This window comes from Somniosus microcephalus, chromosome 18 (genome assembly GCF_052327205.1).
Source record: "Somniosus microcephalus isolate GS21.2 chromosome 18, FLI_Smic_1.0, whole genome shotgun sequence".
In the NCBI taxonomy this organism is placed as follows: Eukaryota; Metazoa; Chordata; class Chondrichthyes; order Squaliformes; family Somniosidae; genus Somniosus; species Somniosus microcephalus.
In genome coordinates this window covers 50,132,370-50,154,226 of record NC_141004.1, presented here as the reverse complement: position 1 = coordinate 50,154,226, position 21,857 = coordinate 50,132,370, and the positions used below count along the sequence as shown (strand labels likewise).

General features: G+C 47.5%; 1 protein-coding gene across 3 annotated transcripts in view; it reads right to left on the bottom strand.

Moving 5' to 3' along the window:
• LOC147105266 (synaptotagmin-B) overlaps positions 1 to 21,857 on the bottom strand; it is a 1,410,822-nt gene that overhangs the window by 690,997 nt on the left and 697,968 nt on the right. The gene's annotated exons all lie outside the window — the stretch shown is intronic.

Here is a 21,857-nt window from a genome sequence, read left to right as displayed (position 1 = left end):
AAAGCATCCCAACTTGTTGATCATCCTAAGTTTGTTCCACCATTGCGTCTGTTTCTTCCGAACACATTCTTTGTGGGGATAGTGTGGGACAATCGGGGCTACAGACATGTCCACAGCTGCGATCTCTCTCTGCTCAGCCAGCTGGAGGTGTGGTTCAGGCTGGCTCTGTACTTGAGGGGTGTTTTTTTATCCGCTGGCTCTCTATTCCCAAAGCATTCCACCTTATTGATCAACCCAAGTTTGTTCCACCAACAGCTGCCAGCTTAGAATGACAGGCGGCCCTGGGGCTTAAACATACGACCATCTGCTTTTGGAATGAATACTATAAAACTAACACTACGCACTCACTGAGGTGCATAGAACTCGACTGCCTGTGAAAAATGGCTCTCTAGGTGAAACAGCTGGATTGCAAGCTTCTCTTCACTTGGTTATCCCTGGAGTCATGCTGAGGATCAGTCTGTGATATAGAAAACAAGCCTTAAAGCTGAAGTACTGCAGAGAAAGCAACTTTGATTAGTTTAATCACAAATTTCTAAACTGCAGTCACAGATGAAAAATCAAAATTCCACAGTAATGAAATGTTGGTTGTTGGGTTAGCAGAACCAGGTACAAATCTTTTAGACTTGCCAAACTATATATATAGGGTTTAGTACATCCCAGGAATCCTAATGCAAACTGTGGGGTTGGATTTAGAATCAGTGGAAGGATTTGCAGGCTGATAAGTCATGACGTGCACACCCCTTCCATGGTCGTAACCCTCTTTATTCCAGGCAACAGCTGATTAGTCCTATACGACAGGAGGGTTTTACGACTCCTGCAACCCATATGATGAGGGAAGGGCCTGCCACACACACTGAATGCGAGTATCCCACTGCATGTTATCGCAGAATTCAGAGCCAGAGCTCTAGTCTCCATTCATCTGGACTGTCTGGAGTGGGGCCTGAACCCTTGACCTGACAAAGCTAGAAATGTGACAGGAACGGTAGCATAGTGGTTCTGTTACTGGGTTAATAACCCAGAGGTCTGAGGATATGAGTTCAAATCTCACCATGGCAGCTGAGGAATTTAAATTCAGTTAATTAAATAAATCTGGAATTAAAAGCTAGTATCAGTAATGGTGACCATGAAACTACAGATTGTTGTAAAAACCCACTAATATCCTTTAGGGAAGAAAGTCAACTGTCCTTCCCAAGTCTCACCTATATGTGACTCCAGACCCACAGCAATGTGGTTGACTCTTAACTACCCTCTGAAATGGCCTAGCAAGTCACTCAGACAAGAACAAAAAATGCTGGCCTTGCCAGTGATCCCCACAATGAATTAAAAAAACTATGCCAAAGGCTCACTCCACTATAGGTTTACAAGCTGGTACTGATGTCAAGCAGCAGCAGAATAGACCCTGAGGATGTCAGAATGGTTCGAGTGCACCCACTCAGATTCATTTGGCACTCAACTTTACAATTAGAAAAGACTACAAAGCACTTTCCAAAATGCTTGTTTTTTTCCTCAATCAGAGTTTATTTTGGTTCTGCGGTTCCACATTCAAAAGTGGAATCAGAAACACTGAACCAAGACAAAGAAATGTCTTTGATAAAACATTTCATACAACATGAGGAAAATGAAGAAACTAAATAGCTGGGTTCCTGTCAGGGTAAGAGTTAGGATTTTCCCTCCACTGTGTTACTGTGCTTTCAGATATTTTCCATTATATTTATGTTACCAGTGATGTAATTTATTCAGACTTCATAGTTGATTATATAGTAATATTCTGTACTGAACGTATGATCTGCAGAAAACCAATTAAAGATTACTTCTGCATAAACTACAGTAATAATACCAATCTGTGATGAAAGGTCATCAACCTGAAACGTTAACTCTGTTTCTCTCCCCACAGATGATGCCTGACCTGTTGAGTGTTTCCAGCATTTTCTGTTTTTATTTCAGATTTCCAGCATCTGCAGTATTTTGCTTTTGTCATAATGTCACTGATTCGGTAGGGTGAGTGGTATCACAGGCACCTGGGACATTCTCACCTGATATCTGTAACTGACCTTCACAGTCAACACAGAAACTGACCCTCTCGTAAAATGGATATCATATATATATATATATATATATATGTGTAATATTTCCTCTAAGTTACATTATAGCAACAATACCAGAGAGTGAGTTTGTGATTGGAATTTAATCCATGAGTTCAAACGATGAGTTTAAATGGTAACCTGCTTGAGTTTAGGTTATGTCGGTAAGCTTATTGACAATGGTCCTTTGCCAGGGCTCTATGAGACACGGAGTGGCTCAGAAGGCAACGTGGCTATGATGAGGACCAATGTTGTACAGCCTTTATCATTCAGAATTGATCAGGTATGGATATTCGTTTGTTTAAACTTTGTGATGCCAGGGGCTGACTTCACTTGGTTGGCGAGTAACCTGTATTCTGTATTCAGTCTGCATTCTCTACAGCAGCACACCCACCCCCCACCACCCCTGTGTGTGGTGTGTGTGGGCCTATCTGAGGGTTGTTTTTCCATCAGATAATTAATAAATTTCTGGAACATCTGTGCATTATAGTGGCACCATGCAGCCCCTCTCTAGTGGTCGGTGCAGTTTGGCAAAGACTATTTCCTTTGAGGTTCTGTGTTTGCAATTAAATATACTCCTGATGATGTCGCTTTGTAATTGTTGTAGTTTTTGCAACAGCTGATATTCAAACACTCTCTCCGAGCAAGGCTACACTGATCAATGCGAGGCAGACTTGGTGCATTGTGGGCTGTAACTGTTGCATTGTGTGTAAGGCAGGAGCTGATAATGTTACAAACAAGCAAATGTAACCGATTTCCTGCTGGTTAGTTTGGCGATGTGGCCCTCTGCAGACAGTGTGCTGATTGAGTAGATGCCTGGGCTCTTTCCCAGATTCATTATCTTGAAGGCTAGTCATTTGTGTCCATTAACAACGGGTCTCATTTCCAGCGGGATGAAGCAAATACAATGGTATTGGCTGAGTTTAGATTCAATTGTTTGTTCTCCAGTTACATCGTTAGCCAATACTTGGCCAACTGTTTTAACTGAGTAGTGAAGGGTAAATCAGGAATGCATGTAGAAAAGACTTTTGAGTGTGAACTTCCCCAGGGGAGGTCATTAATAAAACAAATGAACAGCGTTGATCCTGACAGACTTCAGTTTTGATGCAGCTTCAATCAAATGATGTGTTTTTAGTTGCAGCCCTTTGATGTCTTGCAGAAATAGCACTGGAGACTAATTTGGTCTCATTTTTCTGGACTGCAGTGTACCTCGTAATATAGGAATGTGCAGCCCATCTAGCCAGAGTGAACCTGCATTGCTCCAATCCACAGCCCCTGGATGATGTTGTTTTTCGTTATTTTCAGGTGTGTTGCTGTATGCTTGTGCGTTGTAACAATACAGGAAAGAAAGTACCATGAGTAGAAATAATTGAACTCCCATGTTTTGTTTCATTCAATTTTCTCCATATCTTGCTTGAAGGTACTGACTCAGGCTGGCGTATGATCCCACAAGCACCAGCATCTCCGTGGGACCACGCTCCACACCCGAGTGGTCATCCTTTAAAACCTATATAGTGAGCACTGGCAGACAGTTGAACGTCACAAGTGAGCCAGTTCCAGTCTCCTCCTGTCATCCATGCATGCACTTTCCATCAGATGCCACTGGCTCGTGCTAAGGGGAGCGTCTGCTGGCTGGCTGATTTCCTCTCCTGAGCTTGGGGACACTGAGGCAACTTGTAGCACCTCCACTGTTGCCCTGGCTGAGAACTAACGCTGGACCTTTACCTGAGACCTTCCTGATTGAATGGCTCAGCACTGTACCACATGGTAAAATTTTCCACTTAGCCTCCAGTGGAGATACCAAACTGCATAGATGTGTGCAGAAAAGCAGCAAACAAACAAAAAAGAAATAGATAGCATTTAGGAAAAATAAGTTATAAGCATTTCTAATAGACTTTCTCTCACGGCTATAATTTTCCACGGTCTTGGTATCTTTCATTCTGTCACAAGGGGTTAAAAACCAGGTTCAGCAACAGAAGATGGCCCAGCTCTATTTGATGCCCAATGCCTCAGAATAGACAGTAGGGCCTCATTTAATTATAGCGCACATCAGGCAGGAGGAGTGCCCGCCCGATGGCAGTAGTAAGAAGGCAGAACCATTTTCATGGGTGGGCCTCAATTGAATTTGTTCACCAAGGCGCAAGCACTCAGCGAGCTCAGACAAATAACTTGCCGATTGGGGTGGGGGAGGAGAAGGAAGAATCTAGTGGCTCTGCTGTGGAGCCAAGCTGCAGCTTGTACCTTAAAGGGGGCTAGGAGAGACAATACCGGGAGAGGGGGGGAGGAGAGACAATACCGGGGGGGGGGGGGGGGAGGGGAGACAATACCGGGAGAGGGGGGGAGGAGAGACAATACCGGGAGAGGGGGGGAGGAGAGACAATACCGGGAGAGGGGGGGAGGAGAGACAATACCGGGAGAGGGGGGGGAAAGAGACAATACCGGGAGAGGGGGGGAGGAGAGACAATACCGGGAGAGGGGGGGAGGAGAGACAATACCGGGAGAGGGGGGGGAGAGACAATACCGGGAGAGGGGGGAGGAGAGACAATACCGGGAGGGGGGGGGAGGGGAGACAATACCGGGAGAGGGGGGGAGGAGAGACAATACCGGGAGAGGGGGGGGGAGAGACAATACCGGGAGAGGGGGGAGGAGAGACAATACCGGGAGAGGGGGGGAGGAGAGACAATACTGGGAGGGGGGGAGGAGAGGCAATACCGGGAGAGGGGGGGAGGAGGGACAATACCGGGAGAGGGGGGGAGGGGAGACAATACCGGGAGAGGGGGGGGAAGAGACAATACCGGGAGAGGGGGGGAAGAGACAATACCGGGAGAGGGGGGGAAGAGACAATACCGGGAGAGGGGGGGAAGAGACAATACCGGGAGAGGGGGGAGGAGAGACAATACCGGGAGAGGGGGGAGGAGAGACAATACCAGGAGAGGGGGGAGGAGAGGCAATACCGGGAGAGGGGGGGAGGAGAGACAATACCGGGAGAGCGGGGGGAGGAGAGACAATACCGGGAGAGGGGCGAGGAGAGACAATACCGGGAGAGGGGGGGGAGGAGAGACAATACCGGGAGAGGGGGGGGAGGAGAGGCAATACCGGGAGAGGGGGGGAGGAGAGACAATACCGGGAGAGGGGGGAGGAGAGACAATACCGGGAGAGGGGGGGAGGAGAGACAATACCGGGAGAGGGGGGGAGGAGAGACAATACCGGGAGAGGGGGGGGAGGAGAGACAATACCGGGAGAGGGGGGGGGAGAGACAATACCGGGAGGGGGGGGGAGGAGAGACAATACCGGGAGAGGGGGGAGGAGAGACAATACCGGGAGGGGGGGGGGGAGGAGAGACAATACCGGGAGAGGGGGGGAGGAGAGACAATACCGGGAGAGGGGGGGGAGGAGAGACAATACCGGGAGAGGGGGGGAGGAGAGACAATACCGGGAGAGGGGGGGGGGGAGGAGAGACAATACCGGGAGAGGGGGGAGGAGAGACAATACCGGGAGGTAGGGAGGGCAGCGACAACCGGTAATGGACGGGAGCAATTTTGTAGGGCCATGAGTACTCCACCTGGCACCACAGAAGTCAGTTACAACATGGTTATTGCCCCGTTTTGGGGCAGTTTGCAATAGTCCCTTTAGGGGCCACTGGTTAGGCTGCTCTTCACCCGGTACCACGCTCTTCCCATTGATACCTGAAAGTCCTGCAACTGGCGTAGGATTCCTAATTTAAATATTGAAAGAAGGCTCCCACTTGTTTCGGGTGGGAGTGCTGGCTGCACATTTGCTGCCTGATAATTGTGTTCGGCAGGCCTCAGGCAGCTAGTGAGTTTTATTTTTTTTAATGCGTCTGTCTAAATCCTGTTTTTCAGTCTGAATGGGGTGATAGGCAGATAAACGTCACCCCCATTAGAGAGGAAGAGAACAAACCATTCAGTTCAAATAGAAGCTTTGTCTGCATATATGTTTGATTTATAGCTCTTTCTGAGTTTAAAGACACATTTAAATTTCATTTGTCTCAGCATTTGTGAAAGTATTTCTCAGCCTGACTTGTTCAAATTGAACAGTCCTTCTGATAAGCCAAAGAGACTCATGGATGGGCAACAGTAAGCTATAAAGGTTAGTATTCAGGGTCCTTGGCTAGAATTTTTACCTTTGAGTAGGTTCGGGTGTGGCGGGGCCACGTAGCGGGTCACCATCATGAACACTCCATCAGCGCGCTCTCCACTCTGCGTTTAACTGAATTAGACCAATTGAATGAGTTATGTGGGTTTCCCAGCTAATTAATGTCTGATGACATTGGCGATGACTCGCCTTCAGCTCAGCTATTTAAAGGAGCCTTGCACACATAACAGTTGAAGGTTGTTGTAGGAGGCTCAGAGGTGGTTGGGAGAGGTGCCTATGCTTTTCCATCCACGACTTTGACTGAGGGTGCAAGGTAGGATGTAGACTCAGTGCTAGAAGGCTGCTCCCATGTTTTCAGATTCCTCCCTGGAAGTCCTGCTTCAGGGAGTCAGAGCACGGAGGGAGGTCCTATTCCCTGGTAATGGCAGGAAGAGACCAGCCAGTGATACCAAGAGGGCATGGCCGGTGATCGCCCAAGAAGTTAGCAGCGGGGGTGTAGTGAGCTGCTCCTGGATACAGTGTCGCAAGAGATTTAGTGATCTCATGAAGTCAGGAAAGGTGAGCGCAATGCTACATTCAACTACATCCTGATGTGCGTGTCACCCCAACCCCATCACCCTGCCTTCCCAAGTCTACTCCTGCATGTCACTCCTCATACCAACCTACCCTGCAGGTGCACCCATCCCTCACTGTCTATGCAGCTACTCACATCCCCAACTGAGTAACCACCACTGACACTCACCCTCATCCGAATGCAATCATAGAAAGTAACGCCACAGAAGGAGGCCATTTGGCAATGTCACGCCTCTCCCTCATAGTCACCCTCCATAGGTGTAGCCCATCCTTTCCTTACACTCTCACTCAAGGTTCTCTTCTTTCCCTCCTTGCAGGAGAAGAGAACACAGAACAACAGAGAGAGGCAAAGAACCGGAGGTGGCGCAATAGTCTGAGCTTCCTGACGTACTGCTGTTCAGTCATGTCCAGGACGCTCATCCTCTGCCTGTATACTGTGTTGGGGGTATCACCTCCGGCACGGTACACCCCTGTGCTGACCCCTCTCTCCTGTGGAGCATCAGGTCAGTGAGGAGAATGCTGCTGGTATTGCTGCTGCTGCTGGTATGGCTGGTGTTGTTGGTGCTGGGGCTCATCTGGTCCGAATCTGAGGTTCAGGGTGAAACAGCATAAGCGACACTCATGCTGATCTGGTAGTTGTCAGGTAAAGTGGAGATCAAAGGCACAATCCTCCAATGTAGTGAGAGTGACTTGCAATGTACTGAGAGTGGCTTCCGAGGTTGCAGAAATCACCTGCAAATTCCTGAAAGCAAAATCTCTGCACAAAATGGTGTCAGCAAGAGCCTTTCCCTTAGGCAAGGAAGCAGGGGTCAGGTGTGAGCATTTATGTGCTTTTTCCAGCTGTCACTTAATGAATTAGCACAATGGCCATTGAGCTCTCACCTTGCTTTCACAGGCGAGCTTCAGGATGTCCGTGAATCCCGTGCACAAGCAGTAAAAGCTAAAACCTCACATTAACCACTTCAATGAGGTCACCTGCCTCTTGCGAGCGGATCCGTGCGCACTCTGAAATGCGCCCCAATTCAATGCAGAAGTCGGCGGGATGAAGGTGGGTTCTCGACGCGCTGTCACTTTCAATACTTTTAACTGCCGACCCGCTCCCAAACCCGCATGCTCTGAAATGTGAAAATTCCGGCCTTTGTGTCTAGTCCAGTTCACACCACAATTTAGCACATCAGCCACAACTGTTGATAATAGACTACAGGGTACACTAGCAGAATAGCTATATTTTTATCTTACACACATTTGAATGGGTACTACAAGTGTGAACTAAACTAAGGAGCGTGCTACTTTAAGGAATTTCCAATTTATCCCATTTTACGTGCAAGTGTCCAGCCTTAAGGGAAGTTTGAAAGCAAGGATGCTAATTAACTTCTATAGTACTGTATCTCTCAGCCATAAAGCAGTAATATTATCACTGGTGAATTACTAGGAATCTAGGAAAAGCTATCTGTGAAAATCTCTGCCGTAGGGCAGTTCTGCAGCGAACCCTCTATGTGAACGGGTGGCTTGCTGCTGCTGAGCTGCCTAATATTGGCACGAGGAGCAGCAGCAATGAATCTGACTGCAAGCTTCCGCATTACTAATGTGTGCAGCATAATTATTTTATCAGCTCAGTTTTCGGAGGGAGGAGGAGCCAAGGAGAGCAAATTTGGTTGTTGACTTTCTCAAACATGGTGAAATGAGCATAAGTAATGCTTTAAAACAAACAGAAAATAGAAAGATACTTAGAACAGAAAATGCAAAAATATTCAGGTGTTAGTAGATAAGAGGTGTAAATCCTGGACGTGGTGTATTGCTGAGATATTGAATGATACAGAGTGAAGGGCTCAGCTCCTGATGTTTTATCACATCTGTTTTACTGCAATTTAGCTTTAGTTTGAATGGTAACTGTAGATTTATCACCAGGAAGCTCCATTTTTATGGAATCAGTAGATGTGAATATGGATGAAGTAAAACTGGATTTAATCATTTTTAACCCTGAAATATCACTCCCATTAATGTGAGGTATCACTCAATAGCAAGTATCCTGGATGGAGGGAGGGCAGCTCTGCTGATAACTGAGCTATGATTTATTGTTAGACAACCTTTAAAGGACAAGGTGAAGATGTCTGATTAGGAAGCATGGTTTGAAAGAACTGTTAGCATTGAAAAAATGATCACACCTAGCAAATTCAGGACGTACCCTCCATTATCGTTCTATAAAATGTTTAGTATCACTACTTTGGAAATGCTACTGTTATGTTTTTTGAGTCTTTTCTAGCCTTACCTTAGATTATTTCAGCTTTTGTATCTTATCCCTCTCATGGGTGAGCCCCAACTCCCTATAACCGTGAGAGTGCCTTTCCTTAGCTTGAGATCCAGGTAAATTTTCAGTAATGTGCCCGGAAACAAACAGTAAATCCTATCTGGTAATTGTATTTAGTTACTGAAGTTATGCTTTACTCTGGTTTCAAAAGCTATAGAACATCACATCAAACCTCATTTAAGTTAAAGTATCAAGCGGAGGCTGTTTGCTCTAGAAAAGAGAAGACTCATAGGTGACCTGATAAAGGTCTTTAAAGTTAAGAAGGGGTTTGATAGGGTAGATGTAGTGAAGATGTTTCCATTTTGGTGGGAGTCCAAAACTAGGAGCCATAAATATAAGATAATAAATCCAATAGGGAATTCAGGAGAAACCTCTTTACTCAGAGAGTGGTGAGAATGTGGAACTCACTACCCATGGAGTGGTTGAGGTGAATAGCATAGATCCATTTAGGGGAAGCTAGATAAGTACACAAGGGAGAGAGGGATAGAGGATATATTGATAGGGTGAGATGAAGTATATAAAACACTGGTTCAGCCCAGCTGGAGTATTGTGGCCAATTCTGGGCACCACACTTTAGGAAAGACGTCAAGGCCTTGGAGAGGATGCAGAGGAGATTCACTAGAATGGCACCAGGGATGAAAGACTTCAGTTATGTGGAAAGAATAAAGAAGCTGGGACTGTTCTCCTTAGAGCAGAGATGGTTAAAGGAGATTTGATAGAGGTGCTCAAAATCATGAAGAGTTTTGATAGAGTAAATAGGGAGAAACTGTTTCTAGTGGCAGAAGTGTCGGTAACCAAAGGACAGAGATTTAAGATAATGACCCACTGCCCTTGCAAACTACCATCTCATCTCCACCCTCCCTTTCCTCTCCAAAGTCCTTGAACATACTGTCGCCTCCAAAATCTGTTCCCATCTTTCCCTGAACTCCGTGTTTGAATCCCTCCAATCAGGTTTCCGCCCACGCCACAGTACAGAAACGGCCCTTATCAAAGTCACAAATGACATCCTATGTGACTGTGACCATGGTAAGCTATCCCTCCTCATCCTTATCAACCAGTCTGCAGTCTTTGGCACAGTTCACCGCACCATCCTCCTCCAACACCTTTCCTCCGTCATCCAGCTGGGTGGGAGTGCACTCGTCTGGTTCGAATCTTTATCTATCCACTCATAGCCGGAGAATCACCTGCAATGGCTTCTCTTCCCGCTCCCACACCATTACCTCTGAAGTCCCCCAAGGATCTATCCTTGGCCCCTCCTATTTCTCATCTACATACTGCCCCTCGGTGACATCATCTGAAAACATAATGTCACGTTCCACATGAAATCAAGTTCTACTCACCAGCAGCTCTCTTGACCCCACCACTGTCTGTAATTTGTCACATTGCTTGTCCGACATTCACTGCTGGATGAGCAGAAATTTCCTCCAACTAAATATTGGGAAGACCAAAGCCATTGTCTTCGGTCCCCTCCACAAAATTCCGTTCCCTAGCCATTGACTCCATCCCTCTCCCTGGCAACTGTCTGAGGCTGAACCAGACCGTTCACAGCCTTGGTGTCGTATTTGACCCTGAGAAGAGCTTCTGACCAGCCATTCGGCACCATCACCAAGACCGTCTACTCCCACCTCCGTACCATCGCCCGACTCCACCCCTGCATCAGCTCATCTGCTGCTGAAACCTCATCCATGCCTTTGTTACCTCTAGACTTGACTACTCCAACACTCTCCTGGCCGACCTCCCATCTTCCACCCTCCATAAACTTGGAAATCCTGTGCTCGCTGACCTACATTGGCTCTCGGTCCGGCATTTCATCCATTTTAAAATTCTCCTCCTCGTTATTCAAATCCCTCCATGCCTCGCCTCGCCCCTCCCTATTTCTGTAACCTCCTCCAGCCCTACAATCCTCCGAGATATCTGCACTCCTCCAATTCTGAACTCTTGTGCATCCCCTTATTTAATCGCTCCACCATTGGTGGCTGTGCTTTCAGCTGCCTAACCCTAAGCTCTGCAATTTCCTCCCTAAACCTCTCCGCTTCTCTACCTCTCTCTCCACCTTTAAACCGCTTCTTAAAACCTACCTCTTTGATCAAGCTTTTGGTCTTCTGTCCTAATATCTCCTTATGTGGCTCGGTGTCAAATTTTATTTGATAACGCTCCTGTGAAGCGTCTTGGGTTGTTTTACTACATTAAAGACGCTATATAAATGCAAATTGTTGTTGTTATTGGCAAAAGTATCAGAGGCGACATGAGGAAAACATTTTTTATGCAGCAAGTTATGAGCTGAAATCCATTGCCTGATAGAATGGTGGAAGCTGATTCAATATTAACTTTCAAAAGGGAATTTCTGGGCACCACACCTCAGGAGGGATATATTGGCCTTGGAGGAATTGTAGCATAGATTTACTGGAGTGATACCTGGACTCCAAGGTGTAATGATCAATAACATGTCATTCTATAGTGGACACTAGGTGGAGCCGTAGAGCTGTGTAGAGCTGTATATAAGACTACACTACCCAGCTGTATATATATTAAGACTACATTACCCATGAGGCACTAGGCTACCCACAAGGCAACAGTCAAGATGGCAGCCTGCACACAGGAGCACACATGCTGCATCTCTACAGATACTGTACCTAGAGAATGTGTACTGAATAAATGACTAGCTAGAAGCTAGCTGTGTTCATAATAAGAATGTCTAGTTATTAATGAACATAAGACAAGGGTTAAATAATGAGGAGAGATTACACAAACTAGGGTTGTATTCTCTGGAATTTAGAAGGTTAAGGGGTGATTTGATCGAAGTTTTCAAGATATTAAAGGGAAACTGATAGGGTAGATAGAGAGAAACTATTTCCGCTGGTTGGGGAGTCTAGGACTAGGGGGCTTAGTCTAAAAATTAGAGCCAGACCTTTCAGGAGTGAAGTTAGGAAACACTTCTACACACAAAAGGCAGTAGAAGTTTGGAACTCTCTTCCGCAAATGTCAGTTGATGCTGGGTCAATAGTTAATTTTAAATCTGAGATTGATATATTTCTGTTAACCAAAGCTATTAAGGAATATGGGCAAAGGCGGGTACATGGAGTCAGGCCACAGATCAGCCATTTTCTCTGAATGGCAGAACAGGCTCGAGGGCTAAATGGCCTACTCCTGTTCCTATGTTCCAATAGTGAATTCCACAGCCTCGCAACCTTTTGTCTAAAAAAGTTTCTCCTCCTCTCTGTCCTAAATCTTTTGCATTTAATCTTGTACCTATGTGCCCTTGATCTAGAATCCTCAATCACTGGAAATAGTCTATTTCTACATACTTCGCTCCACTTCTTCATAATTTTAACCACCTCTATCAAATCACCCCTAATCATTGCTGTTCTCACAAGAGCTGCCACATTTTTTCGTCTTTCTTTGTATTTGTATTTCCTCATGTCAGGCAGCATCCTAGTGAATCTGTGCTTGCAAAATTGCCATTGCCTCAACATCCTTCCTATAGTGTGGAGCCCAAAACTGCATGCAGTACTCCAACTCTGGTCTTACTAAGGTTTTATACAGATTCACCATTACATCTCGACTTTTATATTCTATACCTCTTGCCATAAAACCCAGTATTGCATTAGCTTTTTTATGGTCTTATCCATTTGAGGTTTTGCTTTTAATATCTTCTGAACTCGAACCCCCCGAGCCCTCTGTTCTTCCACAAAAAGTTGTCTGTCCCGCCATTCAAATTCAATGTAGGGAGAGCTCCTTGTGCCCGCACCCCCCGACCCGCCAACTCCCACAGCTTAAATGAACTCTAGGGGCTGCAAGCAAGCAAGCTGTTCCACTCTTAAACACTCACTGCCACCTATGTATGTACAAATGACTTTACAAAATACGCAAAAACATTCTCTTTACAAAACAGAACTCCTGCAGCACCATTGTGCCTCTAGCAGTAAACTTCCATCTGTTACATACACCTGGTGGTGACCACACTCAAATCCCAGGAACTGGGTCATTTAAATGACAGGGGCAGGCACCTATGCCTTTAGCGGCACAACAGAGGTGCCTGTCCTGTACTGCCACTGGAATATTAGAGTGGTGCCCTGCCAATAGGGAAAGCGCTGGCCAGCTGGACTTAGGTTGTGGGTTCAAGTCCCACTCCAGGGACTTGAGCACAAAAATTTAGGCTGACACTCCAGTGCAGTACTGAGGGAGTGCTGCCCTGTCGGAGGTGCTGTCTTTTGGATGAGATGTTAAACCAAGTGCCCCGTCTACCCTCTCAGGTGAACGTAAAAGATCCCATGGCACTATTTTGAAGAAGAGCAGGGAAGTTAGCCCCAGTGTCCTATCCAATATTTATCCCTCAATCAACATCACTAAAACAGATTATCTGGTCATTATCAAATTGCTGTTTGTGGGAGCTTGCTGTGTGCAAATTAGCTGCCGCGTTTCCTACATTACAATAGTGACTACACTTCAAAAAGTACTTCATTGGCTGTAAAGTGCTTTGGGACATGAAAGGCACTATATAAATGCAAGTCTTTTTTTTCTTTTCAAACCCTGAAGTGCTCAATGAGGCTCCCATGCTGGCAAAGGCCCTCTTCCCTTCTTAGTGGGGCCCACTTTAGGTCACAGTAGCACCTGTGTCTCCTTTCAGTAGACATAGATCCTGCTGGACCTTTCAGGAATGCATTTGATGAGATTCCCAGGATAGCCCACGAACATCCTCAGAAATGCCCCCAAAGTCCTGGAAAAATGTAACAAGGGTAGGCACAAGATGCATACATAAGAACATAACATTAAAAACAGGAGCAGGAGTAGGCCAATTGGCCCCTCGAGCCTGCTCCGCCATTCAATAAGATCATGGCTGATCCAATCTTGGCCTCAACACCACTTTCCCGCTCTCTCCCCATTCCCCTTGACTCCCTTGTAGTTCAAATGTCTGTCAATCTCCGCCTTGAATATATTCAATAACTCCGCCTCCACAGCTCTCTGGGGTAGAGAATTCCAAAGATTCACGACCCTCTGAGAGAAAAAATTCCTCCTCATCTCCGTCTGAAATGGGTGACCCCTTATTCTGAAACTATGCCCCCTAGTTCTAGATACCCCCACTAGAGGAAACATCCTCTCAGCATCCACCCTGTCAAGCCCCCGCAGAATCTTATATGTTTCAATAAGATCACCTCTCATGAATTGGGATTTGTTTCTTTTGAATGGGATGGAAACCTGGTGGATAAGGCGCCGGCCCCATTTTTGGCCAATCCCCCCCACCACCCCAGAATGACTCCCAGGATCATACAGTATCTGGGGCAGAGATTTTAACTCGAAGATTAGAGACAAGAGATTGATTTTTCCAGTTTTGATTACATTGATTTGGCATCAAGCTTTGCCATTACAACCTAGCAAGGTGCAGACATGTGTTTTGTCGAATGGTGATACCGTCTAACTGTACAGGCACACCCTACACCTGTGCATTGAATAAAACTGTAGATATTATAAATAATGTAAAGGCCTTGCTAATAGCTTTTGTAAAAATAGAACCGTCAGTACCAGTAACCATCACTGGACAAATGGAAGGGCAGACTAGCTGAAGCCTGTGCTATGTGGCTCCTTTTATTTGTAGGTTTTCTTCTGAAGGTTGACAAGATGAAGACATTTGGGAATAACAAAACATTAAAGTTATGACATGAGCCATTTTTTTAGTTTTTTTAATCATTAATATTATTTACTTTTCTCAGTTACTCTCAAAATAAATGATCTGTTTTCAATTCTGAAGAGTCAGGAAAGAGGGTTCAGTGTGGCTAAGAACCAACAGTATATATACAGCAATAACTCAACCTATGCAACATTTATCACTCTAAGGGGGACAAATTCGGTATATCAGCGCCTCCTGTTAATGCCAGCAGATGGTGTTAACGGGGCACGAGAGCATTATCGCCAGGGCGAGGCAAATCCAATGGCGCTGCCAGAACCCGCACCCCCCCCCGCCCCAAGCCCCCCCCCCCGCAGCACCGCTGCTAACATTTATCGCCAGGAGCCTCAACGCCAGGTGGCTCATGATGTCAGTGAAAGTGCAACACTCACTGAGTGCCTGATCTGCGAAATTAATTGTTGCCACCTACCTTAGCACCTGGAGTAAACAGTGACAGGGAGAGCTGGTGTGAAGCAGTAGGAAGGTGGCTCCAGGGATGTTATTTAAGGGGATTATCAGTAATGACTCGCAGCTGTCAGGTTAATGGAGTTTCAGTGGTTTCTTGTCAGTTTCACATAGTGCACAGGTTAATTCAGTAATTTCAAAGCTATTTTGTATCAGGAGTGTTGTGGCAACTAAAAAGTAGCTACATTTATTCTTTAAAAATTCAAACTGTTACACTTGGTTACATTAATGGGGGCTGTTCTGGCAGTTGATCTCACCCTCCAAGATCTACGGCGGAGGGAGCAGAGGCAGCGAGAAAGACTGGAACATGTGGCCAGAGTGAGGAGGAGGGCCATCAGGTCTCTCAACAGGAGGCCTAACCCTCCGAGGGTATTCCGAGAGCACTTCTCCTACCTCCAATTAAGCAAGGAGCAGTGTATTAGTTGGCTCCGCTTCACCAAGGAGATGGTGACAGAATTCTGCCACCTCCTGCAACCAGACCTCCAGCCTCAGATCAGGTTGACCACGGCTCTCACAGTAGCAGTCAAGGTCACCGTCACCCTCAATTTCTTCACCAGTGGATCCTTCCAGTCTGCAACAGGAGACATTGCTAACATCTCAAAGTTCGCTGTCCATCGCTGCATCTGGGAGGTCACAGAGGCTCTCTACAGTAGGAGAAGGGACTACATTTCCTTCCCTATCACCAGAGAGAAGCAGGACAAGCGTGCATGTGGCTATGCCAGGATAGTGGGCTTCCCCATGGTGCAGGCGCCATTGAGTGCACCCATGTAGCTTTGCGGGCACCGCATAACAATCCTGAGATCTTCCATAACCGCAAAGGCTACCACTCACTTAATGTGCAGTTGGTGTGCAACCACAGACAGTGAATCCTCAATGTCAATGCCCGCTATCCTGGCAGCAGCTATGATGCCTTCATTCTGGTTAGCTGGTCGGGGACAAGGGCTATCTGCTCTCCACCTGGCTCATGACTCCTCTCCGCAACCCCAACACTCCTGCCCAGCACTCATAATAAGAGCTATGCTGCCACCAGGAACATCATCGGGGTCTGCTCAATGATGCGACACCATGAAAGCCCTGGTCAACTGTGGTAGACCCAGCCACGATGGCAGCAGCCAGCGCTTGCGTGGCATCAAGCTGAGACTGCATGAGAGCAATCTGAGATTGGATGCCACCTAGCATTGACTGCATTGCAGCACTAAGATGTTGTGTCGCTTCTGCCTGTGCTGTAACGGAAGCTGCCAGATCGCCCATCACACGTGGCATCAGGTCTGGGTCGCCACGCTCTCTCTGGGAGTCTACCATCCTTTGCCGACTGGAAATGATGAGCTCCACGGTGTGCGCAGAGCCTTGTGCAATGTTGGAGGCGGACTCCTCCACGCTCCTTACCATTGTGGAGAGGCTCTCAGGCACCCTTGCCATTGCGCCCATCATCTCTGTGTGCATGCCCATCACCCTTCTTCTAAAGGCCTCCCCATCGAGGTCCTCATCTGAGTCCTGTGCAGCAGAACTCATATGGGAACTCGCCCTTTGGGGAATTGGCCCTCAAGCTACCCTTTCCCCCTGGCCTTGCTGCAGCCCACTCGTTCCCGGTGCCTCACCCTGTGCAGATCCCGCTACTATACTAGCCTCTAAAGAACGCATAGTGCCAGTATCTGAGCTTGTGTCTGCGGGTGAGACATGCAGTGACGCGGTGTGTTCTTCCTCCTCCTCTTCTCCCACCTCGCTCTCTACGGTGCCCTCAGGGACAGGCTGCTCTGGTGCTTGCTGATTATCTGAAAGCATAAAAACACAAGAGTCAGGTTAAGGTGAAGGGGGGGGCAGGAAGGCAGAAAGGCATGCATACAGCATGATTAGCTGGAAAGTGCAAAACACTTGTGGGGGGGAGGGGGAAGTGGGATGTGAGAAGGAGTAGGGATGAACATACCTTTGTTGTCCCCAAGAGGGTCAACGTCGCCGGTGGCCATGGTTCCCACCACCTGGCGCCCAATAATCTGCAGCACTCTATTTTCCAGCGCAGACAGTGGTTGGGTGTCGGCTTGTCCCCTGTCTGTGTGGTCCTGCTCCCTCCTGTTGTGAGCCACCTTGGCCTGCAAGAGAAAGGAGAGAGTGTGACTGAGTGTGCAGAAATGTGTTTGGGTGATGTGCCTGCCATTGTTGAATAGCTGTCATTGTGTGCAAGGTGTGAGATGCAGGTGTGAGTGTTGGTAGGTAGAGATTGTTGGTGGGTGAGTGCTGGGGGTGTGGTGTTTTGGGCAGTGTGTGAAGACTGAGGTTCAGATGGTGGTATGTAGCATTTGTTGAAGCATTCCCTTACCCTGACCACCCGAGTGAGGTTGTTAAATTTCTTCCTGCACTGTGTGTGGGCCCTGTGCTGCCCGAGATATGCTGCGTACCTCCCTCCACATGGTGCCGAAAACTTGTGGCGAGGGCCTCCTGCCACTTATCGGGTAGAGCACCGCCCTCCATCTCTCCACAGCAAACTCTAACGCCTCCAATGCTTGATCGCAGTATCTGCGGGCTCTCTCCCTGGGGTGTGAATCTGCCATGAGTACAGCTGCTTCAGTCCTCCAGCTCCTTGTGCTTGAACTGCTGTTGCTTGCTGAGGCAGCTGCACAGCCAGCAATGCTGAGAATGAGGTTCTGCAGCATCAATGAACCTCCCTTTTAAGAACTGAAAAAAGCCTGTGGCAATCATGATTGCGATTAGACTGCACCTGATATTGGTCCACCCTTTGAGTGTAACGACAATGAGCTTGGGCTTAAAGACTTGAATTAGTGCTCCAATCATTTCTTTGAGCAGTGAGCACGAATTTTGCGTGCAGTCTAAAGCATTAGTGCCTGGCACTAATTCTCCAACTTTTCTAATTTTACCGCCCATTCCTAGGCTATAATGAATTTCTAGCCGTAAGTCTGGGGCCTTGCTAAGCTACAGAAACCACTGGAGCTTTGTCTTTGGGAAACAGTCTCAGATTTTCACATAATTTCCATGTCCAAGATTGACCTGAATGCATCAGAGATGGGATCTGGTCAATCCACATTTAATGCTGCTCTTCAGTTTCTGAAAAATCTTTCGTTTAAATTTGATCTAATGCCAGAATGGATGATCGGAGCAGGGAGAGAGACGGAGAATAATTTTAAAATTAAAATAAATGTTTACCATCTATTTGAGTTAAGAAATCCTCCCTAATACGTATTTTTAAATGACTTTTCATTAATTAAAATTTATGTCCTGTACTAAAACACCACTAAATGTGATGTTTTAGTCGAGGACATCTGCTTTGTCACTAAAACTGATTGGCCCTGAATTTCCGATCGGAGGCTTCCAGCGGGCGGATACCTCCGATCGGAAAAAATTCGATGAACTTACCTGCTGTTTCCGTAGATAACGAGGCTTACAATCGTGGGCCTCTTCTCTTCAAAATGCGCAGAGCCCCTGATAGCCCAGGGGCGCATGCGGTTCACAAGCGCCCCTGGGATCACATGGGCCAGGCGAACAAATGGAAGAAGGGAATCCCTCTTCCTACTTTTAACAGTTCTGTACACACAGAACTGTCAAAGGTATGAATGGGGATGACTACAAAAATGCACCAACACACTGAAATTCATAAACAAAAACCATTGCATATAAAAAAAAGATATTTAATTAAATACTTTAAACAAAAATTTATTTTTTGAAAAATAAATTTAAATGTTTTAAAGTAACCGTACCTTATTGCACAGTTTTTATAATGTTTAAATGATTGAAAAAAATTATTTTTATGTTATTTTAAACTTTTATGCTGGTAAAAGCAGGCCTTATGCCTGGTTTTACCAGGCGTAAGCATTTTATGGCCTTTCAGCAGGCGGAAGTTGTGCAAAAAGCGCAACTCTCCACCCACAGAGGCACTTCTCCCGGGGATGCACGCGATCTGTCGAGAGGATTCGGCACTTCGCATGCCTAAACCTGGCACTTGCGCGGCCCCTATGGGTGCGTATACACCTCGTGCACACCTGTAGGGATCGCAAAATTTGGCACATTGTCTAATCATTTATCTTACTGCTGTTTACAGGTCCTATCAGTGCATGAATCAACTGGCAAATTTCCCTACGTTACAACAGTGATTATACTTCAAAATACTTCATTGGCTGTGAAACCTCTTCATACGTTCTGAGGTCGTGAAAAACACTATATAAATACTAGGGGGGAGAAATTCAGTATAGCCCTGTTTGGGGCGCCGCTATCGGCCGTGAGCAAAATTTAGCGCCTGCCGCTAATTATCGCCTGCGACTACAAACTTTGCTTTTATCGCCCCTGGAGGTGGTTTGAGCGCTAAATCAGGCGCTACACAACTCTCTTAAGGCGCTAAGGCCGAGGAGCGAGGCGCTACCTCAGAGGGCGGGCGCAGCACAGGTGCTGTCAGTTAGCGATTGAACACAGACACACTGGTGCCGGTCAGTTCTTAAAGGGGAGGGTCGATCTTGCTCTGCAGCCACACCCTGCTCATTGGAGCCTTGAGTCTCGGCCTGGACAGACCTGTGGCTAAATCTTGCAGCCAAGGGCTATGGAGAGGGCCAGGGAGCGAGCACAGCGCTTCAGCGAGCGGGCCTTGGAGGCTCTGGTTGGCGCGGTGGAACGCAGAAGATCTATACTGTACCCAGAGAGTGGCAGGAGGCCTTTGCCACATGAGTACAGAAGAGTGTGGAGGGAAGTGGCTCAGAGAGTCTTCTCAAGCAGCATGGTGCCTAGGACCCATACCAATGAAGGAAAAAGTTGAATGACCTCACTCGGGTTGTCAGGGTGAGTGCTTTTTTTTCAAAACCTCTCCATCCCTCCATCTCAACCTCACTTTATGGCCAGAGGATCTTAAAAGCCCCAAGGCCCAACACTCATCCAACACCTATGGCCCTTTCATCAAACACACACGCACATTCCACACTTTGCATACAGTAAGGGCTATTCAACTGTGGGAGGCACATCAGGCAAGACCATGGCTGCATACAGTAAGGGCTATTCAACTATGGGAAGCATTTCAGGCAAGACCATGGCTGTATATTTACTCAGACGTCGTCCTTTTTCTTGCAGGCCAAGCTATCTCATAATAGGAGACAGCAGCAACGGATGGGTGGAGGGCGGCCTCAGCTGCAACCCCTCAGCAATCCTGAGGTGCGCGTCCAGAGGGTTGTGGCAAGCTGGGTGATTGGTCCCGTCGCCACTGGAGATGGCGACCCCGTTCTGGACAGCAATGGTAAGGTCATCACCTTTTTGTCCTCTCTCCTTCCACTTGTTCCTCACAACACCAGCCTTTGACACTTCCAATCCAAATTACTAAATCGCTGCACTCATTCCTCCCTTGCTGCCACCCTGTCCTCACGCTAAAGCCACTCTTGTACTTCCCTGCTTTCAGATGGTGATTCACCAGGTGAGGAGATGGGCCCTCAAGCTGCCAGTGGGAGTGAAGCTGAAGCGCGGAGGAAGAGGAAGCCGGAGCATCAGCTCCCGAGGAAGCCCATGCCCACACTGCGAACACGCCTTCCCTAGAGGGGAGCAGGGGGGAATGGTCTGCTGATGATCATCCTCCTCATCTTCCTCCTCCTCTCCTCCTCCTCCTCTGGTGGTGCTCCAATGCCTGGTGGCATTGGCTGGGTCCTGAGGATTGCAAGGTTATGCAGCATGCAGCACACAACAACGAAGTGAGGGACTCGCTCAGGCGAGTACTGAAGGGCTCCTCCAGAATGGTCCAGACAGCGGAACTGTTGCTTGAGCATGCCGATTGTGTGCTCAACGATGTTCCTGGTAGCTTGATGGCTCTCGTCGTATCGCAGCTCAGCAGGGGTGTTGGGCATATGGAGCGGTGTCATCAGCCAGGTGCACAGAGGATATCCCTTGTCCCCAAGAAGCCAACCACCTGGGTGATGCAGTGCCTGGAAAAGGTCTGCCACAGAAGTCTGGCGCAGGATGAAGGCATCGTGGCTGCTGCCAGGAAAGTGGGCATTGACAACGAATATCAGCTGTCTGTGGTCACAGACCAACTGAACGTTTAAGGAATGGAAGCCCTTTCGGTTGTGGAAATCCTCGGCATTCTCATGCGGCGCACGCAAAGCCACATGCAGGCAGTCAATGGCGCCCTGCACCATGGGGAAGCCCACTATCATTGCAAAGCCCATTGCGCGTTCTTGCTGCTTGTCCGGGGTCATGGGGAAAGAGATGTACTCTCGTCTCCTTTTAAAGAGGGCATTTGTGACCTGACAGATGCAGCAATGCACCGCGAACTGGGAGATATTGGCGATGTCCCTAGTAGCTGATTGAAATGAGCCGGTGGCATAAAAGTTGAGAGCCACTGTGATCTTCACTGCCACCGACAGAGATGTCCTGCTCCTCAGTTGAGGCTGCAGATCTGGCTGCAGCAGGTGGCAGAGCTCAGTGACCACCTCCTTGCTGAAGCGCAGCCTTCGCAAACACTGCTCCTCAGACATATTAATGTAGGAGAATTATTGGCGAAAAACCCTGGGAGGGTAAGGTCTCCTGTACAGAGGCCTGTTGGCCCTCCTCCATCTGGCCATGGTTGCCAATCTCTCTCTGCATCTCTGTGCCCTCCGAATGTGATGGAGAAGGATGACGCCCCCATCCATTGCAGCCCCCATAGTATCTGGGCAATCGAAGTTATGAAGGTCAA